Source organism: Amblyomma americanum, chromosome 2 (assembly GCF_052857255.1).
Source record: "Amblyomma americanum isolate KBUSLIRL-KWMA chromosome 2, ASM5285725v1, whole genome shotgun sequence".
NCBI classification, from domain to species: domain Eukaryota; kingdom Metazoa; phylum Arthropoda; class Arachnida; order Ixodida; family Ixodidae; genus Amblyomma; species Amblyomma americanum.
The window spans coordinates 150056630-150074084 of NC_135498.1; the positions used below are offsets into that span (position 1 = coordinate 150056630).

General features: G+C 47.7%; 1 protein-coding gene and 1 pseudogene across 1 annotated transcript in view; one reads left to right on the plus strand and one right to left on the minus strand.

Annotated features, from left to right (window-relative positions):
* Positions 1-17455, plus strand: part of LOC144120145 (neprilysin-1-like) — a 114247-nt gene that overhangs the window by 62075 nt on the left and 34717 nt on the right. The gene's annotated exons all lie outside the window — the stretch shown is intronic.
* LOC144119083 (uncharacterized) overlaps positions 1301-17455 on the minus strand; it is a 28417-nt pseudogene continuing 12262 nt past the window's right edge.

Below are 17455 nucleotides of genomic sequence, written 5' to 3' on the forward strand. Positions count from 1 at the left end.
ACTGGCGACCGAAGTCGGTTGTGACGACAAGCGGGCAGCCGAAACAAAAGACCCAGCCGGCCATGAAGGCCGAAGCAACGGTCTCGGCTGTAGTGCCAGCAATGGGCAACGCCTCGGGCCAGCGGGTGAAACGGTCCACACAGTTATGATCCATAGCGCAGCAACAAAACAGGGGACAAACACAAGCGCTTGTGTTTGTCACCTGTTTTGTTGCTGCGCTATGGATCATAACGCATACCCACTAGCCCGAACCATCACCTTGTTAGGTCCACACAGGTGAGCAGATAAGAGGCCCCGTGTGATAACGGGAGTGGTCCAACAATGTCTATGAGAAGGTGGGAAAACCGTTCGTCAGGCGGTCGAAAAGGAGGGGCAGGCGCGACTGTATGCCGGTTAACTTTGACGCACTGGCAGTAAAGGCAAGTTCGTGCCCACTGGCGGACGTCGGCACTGATATTTGGCCAAATGAAACGAGATGTGATCAGCTTCTTCGTACCACGAATGCCGGGGTGGCCCAAGCGGTGCACTTTTTCAAAAATGGTGTGGCGGGAAGCCAAAGGTACGTAGGGGCGCGGGACGCCAGTAGATGTCTCGCACGTAATGAACTGGGAGGAAAAGGGCATAGCTCGCAGGTCGTGGCACGCGGCGCCGAACAAAAAAGAGGATGTTTGGCTATAGCGCCGCAGCGCTTGCAGCGCAAATAAACGGTTCGAACCTCAACGCTGTCGCAGCTGGTTCTTCCCCAAGCAGCACAAGTAATTTCCAAAGCTTGCCCTACAAAGGACCAGGATAGGATCATCCTGTTGCAAAATTGGGCTGATGACCTGTGCTGTTAGGGTCCTCGCCTTAGCTCCGACAAGCATATACAAAGTGATTTACAAATAATGCAACTCGTTCAAAGTAAAACTTGAGAGAGATTACAAGAGAACAAAAGCTTGCTCCTAAAGTGCAGTAACACAGGAGAGCGAAGCAAAGAAAACACTATTTGAGCCGCCGCGGTGGCTAAGTGGTTATGGCACTCGGCTGCTGGCCCAAAGGATGCAGGTTTGATCTCGGTTGCCGCGGTCAAAGTTCGATAGAGGCGAAATTCTAGATGCCTGTGTACTCTGCGATGTCAGTGCACGTTAAAGAACCCCAAGTGATCGAAATTTGCTGAGCCCTTCACTACGGCGTATCTCATAGCCCGAGTAGCTTTGGGACGTTAAACCCCCATAAACCAAACCGAAACACTGTTTGTTCACCGGGAACTGCGACAGTCCGACTACCAGAGGAACACGACGAAGCCGCCCCGCAGCTTGGCTCACATTGCCTCGTTGGTCCGTGGTTGGGCGAGTGGTGCTCTCCGGGGAGTAGAGCGGGCACGCATCTCTGAAGCTTGAACGGCGGCCCGGCTGACAGTCAGCTGCTGCTGCTGCGGCTGTTGCTGACAAGAAGGATGAAATAGAAAGAGCACAGGCCTGCCTACTGGCTCAAGCCGAGCCACAATCGCTGCCAGGTGCCGAAAGTAGGAGAGTTAAAACATAGGAGAGGGGGGGGGCAAAAAATTGACGATGGCCTAGCCCTGCTAGGCCAAGATATACGTAGGGTAAGCGCGGCGACATCTGGTTCGGAAGAGTTAATATAAGAAAGGCGCGCATTCACTCATCATCATCAGCCTGACTACACCCACTTCAGGGCTAAGGCCTCTCCCATGTCTCTCCAGTTAACCTTGTCCTTTGCCAGCTGCGCCCACCCTATGCCTGCAACCTTCCCAATCTCATTCGCCCGCCTAACCTTCTGCCGCCTCCTGCTACGCTTGCCTTCTCTTGGAATCCAGTCCGTTACCCTTAAGGGCCAGCGCTTATCTTGCCTTCGCAGTACGTGCCCTGCCCAAGCCCATTTCTTCCTCTTGATTTCGACTATGATGTCATTAACAGGCGTTTGTTCCCTCACCCACTCGGCCCGCTTCTGGTCTCTTAACGTTACACCTATCATTTCCTTTTCCATGGCTCGATGTGCTGTCCTTAACTTAAGCAGAACCATTTTCGTTAGCCTCCACTTTTCTGCCCCGTAGGTGAGTACCGGTAGGATACAGCTGTCGTATACTTTCCTCTTGATGGATATTGGCAACCTGCTATTCATGATCTGAGAGAACCTGCCGTATGCGCTCCACCTCATTCGGCTCCCTCGGCTACTTTAACTATCTTATCTATATTGCTAATGACATTACCCTCCTTGTCTGTTAACGCATACAGCTGCTTTTTCCCTATGCCTAGTTTCCTCCTCACCGCTTTTAGGTTACCTCCGTTCTTTAAGGCACGCTTGGTTCTCTGCATATTAAACTTCCTTATGTAGGATACCTTGCGCTTATTTATTTTGCGCCATAATTCACGGTTAAACATCGAGCCATTGTGGCGGCTGTGAAGTTGAGGTCTTAAATGTCTTAAATGTGAAATTAAAAAGCATGTGAAATTAAAGTCTTGGCTTTTTCCGACGATGTGGCAATTTTTTGTAGCGGTCACAACAGCATAGAACATGCAATGTCGGTTGTTCGCAGCTTTTTTGTGATGTAACCAATTGCGTTGTTAATCTGGACAAATGGGCGGGCATTTGGCATGGGAACTGATCATCAGCGCCTTTGCTTCATGCCTTTGTTTCATGCATGTCCCTTCCAAGTACCTAGGTGCACCTCTTGACAACTATCCAGATAGCGGTGACTTTTTGAAGGATAAAATTGAAGAACTGTCCACGCGTACCCATAAATGGTCTGGAAAGGAGCTGTCTATATTAGCGCGCGAAAAAAATATGTAGTGTATACCTGATTTCAAAGCTGTGGCATTTGTTGCAGGTCCTTTCGTGCTCTCGACTTAATATTCAAAAGTTTTATTGTCTCTTCACCGTTTTTGTTCTGCAGTCCTCATGGTAGAGGACTAAACGTGATAATTTAGTTCTGCGTTTGAGAAGAGGGGGTTTTTCTTTGTCACACTTCTACCTGAGGCAGGTGGTGTCAAGATTTATGTTTCTTCGAGATCAACGTAGCCCTTTCCAGCGGACTTTTATTCAAGTGAGGCTTTCTTCGGCTTTGCCATACTACGTTATTTCCACTGTAGACGCGATGCGATACAGTGCAAGTAGATTTTTGAAAGAAGTGGTCTTTGCTTTCCGGTATCTAAATGCTCGGTTCCGTTTGGAATACCTTTCAAATGTCACGCGTAAGAAATTGTTAACAGATTTGCTTGACTGTCTCTTCCCTGGGCCAATATATAGATCTCTGTATAGTGGAGGTCAAGGAGAAAATGTTTTAAAAAGATTAAGGAAAATGGTGGTGCGAGCTGGTGTGAAGGCGTTTTTCTTCAAGTTGCACACTGGTACGTTGCCGGTTAAAACATGGATGGAGGAGAAGGGATTGTGTTTACCATGGGATGCTGACTGCTTGTTATGTCAAAAACCAGAGTCAATAGAACACGTCTTTATTGATTGCTGGGATGCGCTGCTCTTTTGGGACGTGCTCCAGCGTACAATAAAGAAAGACTTACCCTTGATGCCGTATGGGATACGATTCTTGGACGTTGAGCCGGATCTGTACAAATACGATGCAATTTTTATTCTTGTCCTGCACAGCATTTGGCGAAGCAGGATGGCTGTACGACAGTGCGATGAAGATGCGCGGTCTGTCCGAGATTACTTCAAAGAAAACATATTTAAGCTGCATGAAGTGTACAAGGAGCTATGTTTTGGAGATGAAGTTATCGAGTTGATGGAAGAGTTGTGTTCTTTGAAACAGTTTTGATTATCTCACGTGAGGGAAACGCATGTCCGCTTTTGATGTTTCAGAATGTAGCGCAAAACATGTTTGTGATCTGCAGTAAACTGTCGACACAGGCAATAAAGACAGCAAACGAGCCGTCGTGGCGGAGTGGTAGCGTCTCTGACTCAAACGCCACAGGGCCAACAGGCGCGCACATTTGGCAGCAGCAGCAGCGGCGAGCGGACTGGCCTCTAATCAAGTGTATCTGCGGTCGTTACACGTTGGTGTGCCGCCTCTTATTTTCTGTTAGCCTGACTTTTTTTTGTACTTTACCCTCTGCTGCTTCCAGTTTTGAGTGCGTTTCTTGCCAATACTATCTACCTGTCTCCCGTATTGCTCCGTCTACTGTCTAGTATGCCTGACAAGATGCCTGAATCTATTTGTGACGTTACTATAAAGGATAACGATGGTTGCTTACTTTGCTGCGAATGCTCAGGGCATTTTCACATGAGTCATACTTCTTGTGTAAGCAAGAAAAAATTTTGGTCCATGAATGAAGATTTTCCGAAATCCTGGTGCTGCCCTTTGTGCCGAAATGCAAAGCCTAGCTCCTGTATGCCCAAGGGAGAGGATGTTTCTTTCACCACTATGTACCTTGACATCAGCAAAAAGCTTGATGACTGCTTCCGCTTAAGCAAACTGTTGGCGAAATAGAGGCATCGGTCAAGCTGCTATCAGCCAAGTATGACGATGTCCTAGCGAATTTCTCCAAGCATGACAGTCAAATAAAGACACTCACAGCCAAAGTGGCTAAAAATAAAGCTTCCTTTACTAGTTCCGACGTACAGGTCATCCGAGCCGCAGTTAATGATCTGGAGTACCATAGCAGAAAGCTGAACCTTGAAGTTTATGGCATCAAAGAAGAAAAAGATGAATCGCTCATGGACGAACTAAACTACATCGGGTCAAAATTGAAACTCGCCCCTATAACCGAACAAACAGTATCCGCTATTCGTAGGCTTCCGTCAAGGAACAGAAAACACCAGGTATAATCAATCGTTTTAATCACGAATCAACAAAGAACAAATGGCTTGAAAAAAAAAGAAATGTTTTTCAGACATTCAGCTAGATGCTTTTATGTTGGAAAACCTGACTGTGCAGAAGCGGAGGTTGCTGAATACTTCTAAGGAATGTGCACGTGTCAATGATTTTCGCCTGGCATGGCACCGAAGTGGGAAGTGTTTGCAAGAAAAGGAGAGAGCAAACGCATATGTGATAAAGTGGATGGCCGACCTTGATAAGCTAGTTACTTATGCTCATAAAAAGCAAAAACAAGGACATTTCATAATGTAATCTTTATCGCGTGAACCCTTCGTACTTCCTTCTGATTTGAAGAAGTTTATTGGATCGCAGCACAATGGATCCATACGGTGGATTCATGTAATCGGTCAGTCAGCGACAAATAAGTCGGCTGAGCTTGATGCGATGTTTAGCAGCTGGAACCTGGAATTTCATTTTATTATGCTATCTGAAACTTTGTATGACCACAGCACTCCCCCTGGCGACCCTCAAATTATGACAGTTTATTCGAATCAGAAGTGTTTCACGTGGCGGCGCTGTCAGCATGCTAGTGCGAAACAATTTCAACGTGCAATGTCTCGAGAAATTCTCATGTGCTTCCGATGATTATGAAGTGTTGTCTGTTTCGCACACCCGTACGATTCAACAAGAGCTTTTCGAATACATCTCTAATTTTCAGTACATGATATGTGGTGGTGACTGCAACATTGATATCTGTGCTGATACTGCCGTTAGGCGTGAATTTGAACTGATGCTACGGTCCTATGGTTGTTTTAATGTCATAAGTGCGCCTACCAGAGTTGCCTGTGACCAGAGGTGGGCATATTTCCTAATTTTTACTTTTCCTCTCTCACTCTCACTCGTGAATCCATAGCCCTCCCTCACCCTCGCCCTAATGTGAAAAGTTATCCGGCCCTCCCTCCCCCTCATCCCCACTTCTAAAAATTTGCTGGCCCTCCTTTGCCCTCACCCTCACATCGTCGGTCCTCCCTCACCCTCAATAACAGTCACTTTAAAATTCGAGTTATATTTTTTATTCTGCAACTTCTGGCGATATTACTGAGTAATAAATAGACAAGACAAGCCCTCAAGGCTCTATTGTGCGAGAGGCTGGATGGTTATACTGTTGTGTGTGTGCGGGTACGTGTGTGTGAGCTGTTTCAGCTAATACGTGAGACAAAACGGAGGCAGTTACGAGTTGGACCTTAAAATACCACTCTGCGTTTACTTCTAGCACGCACTTCATACATACATGTACCCTGAACTTATAACATTTCATTGTTATATATATTTATTTTGCTTATACTTCAATTACCACTAGGGATTTTAGTATGGTCGGATACAGATAAGTAAACACAACCTAAAAACGCAGCCAATGAACAAAAGAACAAAGCAGAAAAATGTAGCTTCAATATTTTGAAAAATTAGCGTAGACAACAGATTTGTAAACAATACTGGAAAGAAATGTCGACATATATAATTTTGAAACGTGGTCATTGGTTAGAAGAAACCGTAGAATTAGTGTTCGTGGAAAGAATACTTAAAACGGTTATTACGCGTGGTAAATGGCGTTACTGTGCGCCTATGTCTGTGCCTGGTGGCGTAACCAGATGAAAAAGAAATTATTCTCCTGAGGTCTGCCTTATAGTGGCCCTTAATTAGTTGAAAGAGAAATTTTAGTCGTGACACACGTTTTCTTTGCGTTAATGGGGGCAAGTCCGCTTTATTTAAGAGGTCTGCGACTGACGTACGTCCAAATGTATTATGAATGAAGCGAGCTACTTTTCGTTGCACCATTTTTATCATATTAGTGTAAGTTTTAGTGAAAGTGTTCCAAATAAAGGATGCATAATCTAGTCTCGGCCGAATTCCATTTTTGTATGAGAGCAGTCAGACCCGAGTAGGAAGTCCCAAAGCTCTCCTGAGAAAGACACTTGCGATTAACATGAGCCAATATGTAGTCAATGTGCTTAGTTCAAGTGAAGTTATTAGTAATCAAAAGTCCGAGATACTTATAATGTATCTAGAGAAAAGCTCGAGAAAATTTTCGATAGGATGAATATTTACGTTTCTTATCTAAAGCGGCGTCTGCAGTAGCGAGCAGTACAGCTTTGTTTTACGATATTCCATCGACTGTCTGGCTGTTTTTCTTTTGGCAGCAATTGATCCGCTAACAAAAAAGAGGTCGAGACTTGATTGAGAATTGCCCTGAAATATGGTATTTTCTTCCACAATTTGCAATAAGTCGAAGGCGAAAGGAATGTCCAACATTGCTTCACTTTGGGGTCATGCTTTGTAACTGTAGAATTTGACCAGTCTACTTTAGGCAAATTAAAATATCCTGACAGTATATTACGATTATCGGGTTTAACATTCGCACACAAATATTGTTTCAGGTTCTATAATACGGCAACCGTAGACTTGGGGGCCTGTGCATTGCTCCAATAATATATCTGACGTTTCCATTGTGCGTTGTGCAAAAAATGCACTCTACTTTGGGTACATCAGGCAAGTTTCTCCCAGAACCACTATTTCAGTATTATGCAAAAGCAGAAGAGCCTCCAACTCAGTTGTCTTGCTTATGGTACTTCTGCAATTAACGTTTAGTATTTTCAGGGTCTTAGATATCTTACTCTGGAGTCCGTTTGATTTGTTTCTAAGCCTAAAGCGAGGAGATCTTGTTTCATCCCAACCATACAGTACGCTATTAATGCTTAGCTTATCATAGATTAGTGTTAAAGCTTGGCGCCCTCTTTCCCCTATTCTTCAGAGTTTTTCCACTGTTCATTTCATATTTTCCCAACTCATTTAGAAATGTCCTCAGCTAATGATTTTTAGCTTTTTTGGTGATTGATTCTGAGCTTATTTTGGTGTTTTTGAATTAATAGCATGATCGCAATACTGAAATTTTTTCACAGAAGTCTAGGAGTTTCAAAACTTCCTTTTTACCCACCGAAAGGAATGCTTCGACACCACTCATTGTTAGACATTGTTCCAGAAAAAAACACCATCAATCACTTCCTTTTCCATTTTCTCGCTAGTCTCCTCGCTAAGCTGTTTTTTTTCGTAAATGATCAGGTTATTTCTCCTGCCTCTGTTTTCTAAATCGTCTATCTGGTTTATGGGTGTACTGAGCTGGCCCTGAAGTTTCGATATTGCCGATTTCATGTCTTTTACCTTCGTGGCTAAGACATTTAGGCCCGACAACTCCTTCTCAATACCATCAATTCACTCAGTTTAACCGGAAAGTTATTCTCAGTTATGTTTTGAAACGCCTGCAGGCCGTTCATTGTTGAAATAATCTTGCTCTGGCCTTCTAGCAATTCCGGGAGCATTTCTTTCTCAATCGGGCCAGGATTTGTTTCAACACCGCCACAAGACAACAGATCTTTTGATAATGCGCTCACGCAAGAAAGAAAGCGCTGCACACACAGTGGGCAGGGCAGCAGCACTAGAAAGCGATCGTCACTCCTGTAGCAATGTGCAAGTTTAGAATCACTAACCTGGATGGCAAAGCGAAAAGGATTGCATTACATGCTGCCTAGTTTGCTGCCTCCATGCCCATTTTGACTAAATTGGCTGCTAAAGTCAGTCAGCGCGTTTGTGTATGTGTGCAAAAAGTAATGTACGCCAAGAGTATTTAGAAAACAATTCATTAGCGTTTACCACGATAAGTACAATAAGTGCTAACCACATAACAGACTCAGAACAAGGAAGTTTTGTAGGTGGCTTAATTATCATTACCCGATGACATTGCGATTGCACTGCGTCTTCTGAATTTCACTGCTTGTAATCTTCCGGCATTTATTAGAGAAGTGTATGAACCGACCGACTTACAACCGGAGTGGCAATCTTTATTGGTGATGCGCTCAGCCTATACCTCGCGTCTATGGCTCTGTTGCTCTCTTTTGGCAATGTGTTTCGTGGTGAATCCTAAAAGCTTTTCAAATAATTTATTTAATGTAAATAGAATATATTTTCCAACTTATAAATGTCATGCTTAAAAAGCTATGGCGACGGCATAGTGGTCTGAAGTAGCCTCCAGCGGAACTAGTTTTTTAGTGCCGCGGTGAGTTCAGGTGCCGCTCCCCTAGCTTTAATTTTAGTGTCTTCTCCCGGTGCGGTGCCGGCTTTCCACTGCAGTGAGGCTCTTATGTGGTCGAACAGCAGCCTGAAAAGGTTTCAAGTTGAGGCCATGTATTTGTCGTTGTACCCCTTAATGTTGGATGTTAACCCTCTCAGGAGGGACGCCCAGGCCACGTATGCCAGGCTGGCACTGAGACCACAAGTGTAACTCGCCCGTGATTTTTTTGCTTGCACATCTTCGCCTTCCTCAAACGTTGAGTGTCCATTCCCTACCATGCCTGCTACAAATTTCTTTCATAAAATCAGGCGCGCGATTACGCTGTCACAGGTCTTGCCAGGGACAGAATTAAACCAACAGATGTTGATTTTATTTGGAGAGCAGTACAACTTTTTCTTATTTAGGACATCGTACAATGCAAGGCGGAGCGAGCGATGATTCAGACCAAGGTCGTTAGGTACTGATTCAGTTTCATTGCAAGACTACAGTGGTCGCCCTTGCCGATCACACTGCGGCGCCGCTTTCCTATAGCGCAGCTCCAGAGAAAATAGAATATAGAAAGAAGACATGACTGTACTGAACTACTCACAGCGTGAATAAAAAAATCCGCACCAACGCCGCCAACAGGCTTGGATTTGACAGTGAAATTTCGCAAAAGCATTTTTTGCACTGCAGCCAATTCTGTGAAACCTCACCGAGCTGAAATATGACTTCGTTCCGTAAAGAACGCCTAGAAGTTGGGAATTCAACGGCCTTATTTGGTATAATTTCTACGTGTTTCACTCTACATTCTGATCATCCGATAGACACGGGACTGATAATGAAAATGTTAACTCCAGTACAACGGTTCCCGTTGGACTGGCGGCCACCTGCACTGCCCGATCAGTGGCCCCTTGTTAGCGCACTATACAGAGTGTTCACCGAATACTTTACATAATTTTTTCAAAAAAGGTTTTTGAGTCAGAAGAGCGCTTATTTCGGCGGTGTAGTACATCACGGTGACGGAGAAGGTGTGCCACACCCGCATATCGTGTTCACCTCGTGTACCTCCAGAGTGCAGAAACTACGTCTTCGCCAGGATCTTCACCCTAAGAATGAGAATTCATAATGGGCGGCAAAGACAAAAGCGTTAGCCCGGAGTACGGTTCGGGCCACCAACCTCGCCCTCAAACAGTGAATTCTGCCCTCCCTCACACTCACCTCATCATGTCTTCCCTCATTTGCCCTCAGCTCACCATGTCTTTCCTCTCTCACCCTCGTGCTCATGAATTTTCATGCGCCCATCCTCCCTCACCTTCACCTCACCGAGTGAAATCGTCATGAGGTGAGGGTGACGACGCCCTCATGAGGGTACGCCCTCAATAGGATACCCATCTCTGCCTGTGACACTTCAAAATGCCTTGATCTCTTCGTCCCGAATTCTTGCCAGGCTGATATCAGGTCTGGTGTTCATATCACATCAGCGACCACATGCCAATTTTTAAAGTTTAAATCGTGAAGTAAAAAAATAAAGACCAGCGTTCTCCTGTATTTCATTCAATCACCAGTGAAAACTTTGACCACTTTCGGGAGGAACTGCACGAAGTGGACTGGAGTACTGTTTATGCCTCTCAATATGCGAATACCGCTTATGAGCTCTTCATTGATATTTTTTAATCATGTTATAAGAAACATTTTCCTCGGTGTTTGATAAGTCCTAGATCTTCACGAATTTGTAAGCCGTGGATCACGAATGACGTATTTAAAAAATAAAAAACACCTTTTGAACAAGTTTATTAAGTCTAAAGATCCTGGCGATCTGCGGTTTTTTAAGTCCTTTCGTAACCGGCTTACAAAAGAGCTACGTCTGGCAAGAGCTTCATATTCTGAAGCGAACTTTCTCGTGTGCCAAACTGACAGCCGCAAATTATAGCACACTAAATAATTTAATGAATCGGGATTCGTGGGCAACACCCGAAATCCACATTGTCGTGAACGGCGTAGAAATCAGTGCTGACGCACTTACCGGTTGTTTTAATGGCCATTTCTGCACTAATGGTCGCCAAACTGCTACTGTAAATGCATGCCGTTATATTAATGCACACTGCGCAGAATCCATCTTTCTTCACCCTACAAAGGAAGGTGAATTAACAATGTTTTTTAAAGAACTGAACAACAGTACTGCCTATTATGTCGACGACCTGCAGATCGGACCCGTGAAGTATGTTCTTGGCCTAATTTCACCTGCTCTTGCTCATGTTTACAATATTAGTCTTTCATCAGGCCAATTTCCAAAAAGAATGCAGGTCACTTTAAAAAAAAGGTGACAAAGCTCAAATTTCTAACTATAGGCCCATCTCTATACTTTCCATTTTTTCCAAAAAACTTGAGGAGATCATTTTTTATAGGCTATATAGCTTTCTCAATATGTATAAGGTAATGACCCCACATCAACACGCCTTCTACAAAGGCATTTCGACTGAACTGGCACTCCTTAAACAGAAACAGCTATCCAATCCTAAAAAAAACTTTGAGGAACGCTTATTAAGCTTAGGAGTTTTTGTCGAATTGTCCAAAGCCTTCGATTCCGCTGACCATAAACTTCTGATGTACAAATTGTCTTGCTATGGCATTCGCGGCATCGCCCTCAACTTAATTGAATCATACCTAAGTCATAGAAGGCAGTTTGTGCATGTGAATGACATATCCTCTAACGTCCTTCCTGTTGTTGTAAGTGCCCCGCAAAGAAGCATTTTGGGCTCTTTATTGTTTAACATTTTCGTTAACAATCTCACTGACATTCATCCGAATACCACCTTGATTTTGTATGCTGATGATACCACACTTCTCCTCTAAATCTCCAGATGACATAACCCTACATGCTAGCCACGTGCTTTTTGACTTACATCTGTGGTCTATTGAAAACAGCCTGTTAATAAACACCGTTAAAGCTATTGCTTTACTTTTTCAACCGAAAAACATGAACACTGCGTTACCTAGTGATATATCACTGAATACATTTAAAATTGAAGTTGTACGAGCGTTCAATTGTTTGGGCGTGCACTTTGATCATAATATGTCCTGGCATTCTCTTATATATTTTCTCACCGGTAAACTGTCTCATGTGCTGGGTCTAGTCCGTTCTTTCAGATGTCTCCCCTTTCCGTAGAACTCTTAATATATAACGCACTTTTCCTCAGTCATCTTAAATATTGGTGCATTGTGTGGGGGACAACGACTTGCAGAAACAATTACATACTGCTTGGCATCCAGAAAAATATTCTGCGCGTCATTTGCAATAAACCTCACGACTTTCATTTTGCTCCGCTTTTCCGTGATCTTAGAACCTTGACACCTCCCGCCTTATTGAATCAACGCCTGGTTTTATCAATCAACGCCTGGGTCGTGTGGACAATTTCGCGGCCTCGGCGGCGATGATCAGGAGATGGCGTAAGGGGTTCGATGAGGTAATTGACGGGGGATGTCTGCTGAAGAATACGGTAGGGTCCCTAGTACTTGCTAACAAGTTTGGAGGAAAGGCCGGGACCTGAGGAGGGTACCCAGAGCCAGACCAAAGAGTCAGGAAGGTAAGCGGGAGGAAGTGCAGGGGGATCACGGGTGCTTTTCTGCTGCTGCTGGGCGTGAGAAGTGAAGGACCGTGCAAGCTGTCGGCATTCTTCGGCAAAAGTTGCGGCTTGAGAAGGAGTTGTAAACTCGGAAGCATCAGGGCGGTAAGGTAGAATGGTGTCCATTGTGCAAGAAGGCTCACGGTCGTACAGGAGAAAGTACGGAGAGAATCCGGTGGTGGCTTGAGCAGCGGAGTTATAAGCGTATGTGACAAAAGGGAGAACGCGGTCCCAGTTACAATGGTCGGAAGCAACATACATGGCCAGCATGTCGCCGAGGGTGCGATTAAAAGGCTCAACCATGCCATTTTTCTGGGGATGGTAGGCGGAGCTGGTGCGGTGAACGACGTTGCATTCCTGAAGGAGAGCTTCTACAACTTCTGAGAGGAAGGCCGGACCTCTATCACTGAGCAGCTCTTTGGGCGCACCATGGCGAAGAATGATGCGATGGGGAATGAAGGATGCAATGTCGTGGGCTGTAGCGGATGGTACAGGCGATGTTTCAGCGCAACGTGTAAGGTGGTCGATGGCAACGATGATCTAGCGGTTCCCGGTTGATGTGCTGGGAAGAGAGCCGTAGAGGTCGATGCCAACACGCTCGAAGGGCTGTACTGGGCAAGGCAGCGGCTGCATAGGAGCGGCGGCTCGGCGAGGTGGATGTTTTCGTCGCTGGCATGTGGTGCAGGACTGAACGAACTGGCGGACGTAACGGGCCATCCCACGCCAGTAGTACCGCTGTCATAGACTGGCGAAAGTCTTCAAGAATCCGGCATGGGCACACTGGGGATCATCGTGGTAGGAAGAGCAAATGAAGGAGCGAAGATGTGTCGGAATGACGAGAAGCCACTTGCGACCATCCGGGAGATAGTTGCGGCGTTAAAGGTGCTCGTCTCGGATGGCGAAATGGTGGGACTGACGACGGAGAGGACGGGAAGGAGGTCGAGACGATTGGCCAGATAGAAGATCAAACAGGCAAGTAATCCACGGGTCTTCGCGTTGCTCGGAAGCCATATCGGTGAACTCAAACTTGAAAGAAGAAAGGGCAGATATACAAGGCGCTGCCTCAGATGGTACAGGGGAACGTGAGAAAGCATCAGCATCGGCATGTTTGCGGCCGGAACGATAGATAACGCGAATGTCGTACTCTTGGAGTCGCAGAGCCCATCGCACCAGTCGGCCAGAGGGATCTTTCAAAGAGGACAGCCAGCAGAGGGTGTGGTGATCGGTGACAACGTCAAAAGGGCGCCCATACAGGTAGGGGCGAAATTTGGCGATCGCCCAAAGGATGGCTAAACACTCCTCGGTGACAGAATAGTTGGCTTCAGCTTTTGTGAGTGTCCGGCTAGCGTAAGCGACAACGTATTCGTCAAAGCCTTGCTTGTGTTGAGCGAGTACGGCACCGAGGCCGACGCCACTTGCATCGGTGTGGAGTTCCGTCGGTGAACGAGGGTCGAAGTGACGCAGAATAGGTGGAGTGGTGAGGAGGCGACGGAGTGTCGTAAACTCTTCATCACAGGCTGGCGACCAGGCCGAAAGGTCGTGGGTGGAAAGGAGCTTGTTCAGGGGGTCGACGATAGTGGCAAAATTGCGGACAAAGCGGCGGAAGTAGGAGCAGAGGCTGACGAAGCTGCGGAGGTCTTTTACAAAAGTGGGCTTTGGAAATTCGGCCACAGCTCGCAACATGGCCGGGTCCGGGAGAACGCCATCCTTCGATACGACATGACCGAGAATGGTGAGGTGCCCAGCTCCGAAGCGGCACTTTTTCAAATTAAGCTGGAGGCCAGCGTCGGCCAGGCAGCAAAGAATAGTCTCGAGGCGCTGGAGGTGAGACGGAAAGTCCGGGGAAAAGATTACAACGTCGTCTAGATAACAAAGGCATGTGTGCCATTTGAGCCCTCGGAGTATGTTGTCCATCATGCGCTCGAATGTGGCGGGTGCATTGCAGAGGCCGAAATGCATGACATTAAATTCATAGAGCCCGTCGGGTGTGACAAATGCAGTTTTTGGGCGATCGGCTTCCGCCATCGGCACCTGCCAGTAACCGGAGCGCAAGTCCAATGAAGAAAAGAACTCGGAGCCCTGCAGGCAGTCAAGGGCATCGTCGATACGGGGGAGAGGGTAAACGTCCTTGCGTGTAATCTTATTCAGACGACGGTAGTCCACGCAGAAACGAATGGAACCGTCTTTTTTCTTGACCAGAACCACTGGCGATGCCCACGGGCTGTGCGACGGTTGTATCACGTGACGCTGGAGCATGTCGGTCACCTGGGCGTCAATGATGCTGCGCTCAGCGGCTGACACGCGGTACGGACGTTGGCGCAAAGGGACATGGGTTCCAGTGTCAATACAGTGAATAACGATGGTGGTGCGGCCCAAGGAAAGGCGGTGAAAAATATCTACAGACGACTGATTCGTGATGGGAACAGGGTAATGGCGCTGGCGTGAAGGCCGGCTGCGCTATCGACGACGGGGTATGCGGAGGCGGGATCGAGAACGGCAACGCTACCAAGCGATTGGCCACGGAGTAAAGCGGTAGGGCAGGAGAACGGGTTGGCCACATAAATAGCGCTGGAGCCACGAACAATTGTCAGCGTAGCATGAGGCAGCAAAATAGACTTCTGGTCAGCGCATCGTAAAGAGGGGTTATAAGTCACTGTTGCATCTGAGAGCGCAGCACAAGAAAGAGGCACCAGCGCTGAAGAGAAAGGTGGAACGTCTGTGTCCTCTGAGACGACCACAGTAGCGGCAGCAGCGCCGGTTACGTCCAAGGGGGCGTCACTGTAGGGCGACGAGTCAAGCTGAGCACGGGCGCAATCAATAAAGGCGTGATGTGAGGAGAGGAAGTCCCAGCCAAGGATAACGTCGTGAGAGGAGCGGGCGAGGACGATGAACTCGATTGTGTAGGGGACGTTCCCGATGAGCAGGCGGGCGGTGCAGGCGGCTAACGGTCGAATGTCCTGAGCGCTGGCCGTCCGGAGAGAAACGGGTGGAAGGGGCGTCGTCACTTTTTTGCGTCTGCGACAGAGAGTGTGACTGAGAACCGAAACGGCTGCGCCAGTGTCAACAAGTGCTTCGACGGCGACTCCTTAAACGAAAACGGTAATAATATTGGCAGGCGCAGAAACAGGTCTTGAGTGAGCCGCTGGTGACGCAGTTCTTGCCTCCGGAACTGCGGTGGTTAGTTTTCTGCGTGGACGGCGGGTTGTCGACGGAGCATTGGGGAACGGGAATGACGGCCAGGAGACGGCGAGCGGTGGGAGCGGGGATGGTAACTAGGAGAAGAAGAATCCGGAGGCGGAAAGTGTGACGCAGGCGAGGACGACGGTGGAAGGTCGTACGTCGGCTCACGCCTATAATCGTAGGGACGGTGGTCACGACTGCGACACAAACGAGCAACGTGACCAGCGACGCCACAGGCGTAGCAAATAGGGCGGTTGTCTTGTGTGCGCCAGGGGTTTAGTGGCTGCGGCTGTGATCGGGGGCTGGCAACCGGACGGTAAGGTGGGGTTGCAGGTCGCTGGGGTTCTAACTGCCGGGTAGGTGGCCTGTAGACAGGGGCAGCAGGTGAGGGCCGCGACCGCACAACGGCATCGGCGTACGTAAGAGGAGCCGCGATCAGGGGTGGCTGAGAAGGAGGTGGCAGGACTTCAGCGACCTGCTCCTCAATAACACGCTGTAGGTTGGGAGTCAGCGACGGCGCAGGCGTAGGCGGGCAGGTAGACAAAGATATCTGGCGTGCGACTTCCTCACGTACAAACTGCTGGATGCTCTGGAGGAGCGACTATTGGTCCAGAGCCCCGTCCCCTGGCAGAGCCAAGCTGCAAAGTGCGGCCTCCTGTAAGCCTGCACGCCGGGTAGAAAGGCGTTGTTTGCGCAGCTCATCGAAGCTTTCGCAATAGCCGATGACACCGGAGACAGTCTGGGGATCTTTGGCGACGAGCATCTGGAAGGCACCATCCTCAATGCCTTTCATAATGTGTCTGATCTTGTCGGCCTCGCTCATAGAAGGGTTGACACGCTTGCAGAGGTCGACGACATCTTCTATATAACTGGTGAAGTTTTCTCCGGTTAGCTGGGCCCGACGTCGCAAGCGTTGCTCGGCGCGAAGCTTTCGCACGGCGGGACGGCCAAAGACTTCTGTCAGACTAGTTTTTAGAGCTGCCCAGCTTGAGATGTCAGCCTCGTGGTTTCGAAACCTGAGATTGGCTACGTTGCTCAGATAAACGATAACGTTGGTGAGCTTGACGCTATCGTCCCACTTGTTGTAGGCGCTTACGCGTTCATAGGAGGCCAACCAATCCAACACATCCGTGTCATCGGTGCCGCTCAAGATGGTCGGGTCACGCTGCCGCGCGGCGCCGGAACAGAAGACAGCCGACGGAAGCGGTGAAGCGGTTTGGGTGACGGTCTCAGGCATTGCAGAGGTGGTAGTCAATGCGCGGGTGCGAAGCTCCAGGGCGAGGGATCGTTGGCACCTCCACCACTTCTAATAAGAACACAGCACACTACTAATACAGCACACACAGCGCACCACAGCATAGCACAGTAATAAGAGCACAGCACAGTAATAAGCACAGCGTCACGAACAACCAGCCGAACCGTCTAGGCACAGAACAGAGACCGCGTTCAGTCCAGAGCACGCACGAGCGACCGAGCGTTCGGCGCTCGAGCTTCGGAGTGTTCGGCGCTCGAGCTTCGCAATGTTCGGCGCTTCTCGTCGTCATCTTCGTTGAGCGCCAGCCTCTGAAGATACTAAAGCCCGTGTCCGGTCTTAGACTACCATAAAGACACAAAGAATGGAATAGGTTATCTTTCCTCTCTCGCTAATCTATACAAAACGCGTAGCTCCCTACACTACTCGAGATCCGGAGACTTGGTGTGTTCCTCATTCGCGAACTAATTATGGTCACCAAATGTTAAGCCACAGGTTGCCGAAGTTACTAATGACCTTACTCAATG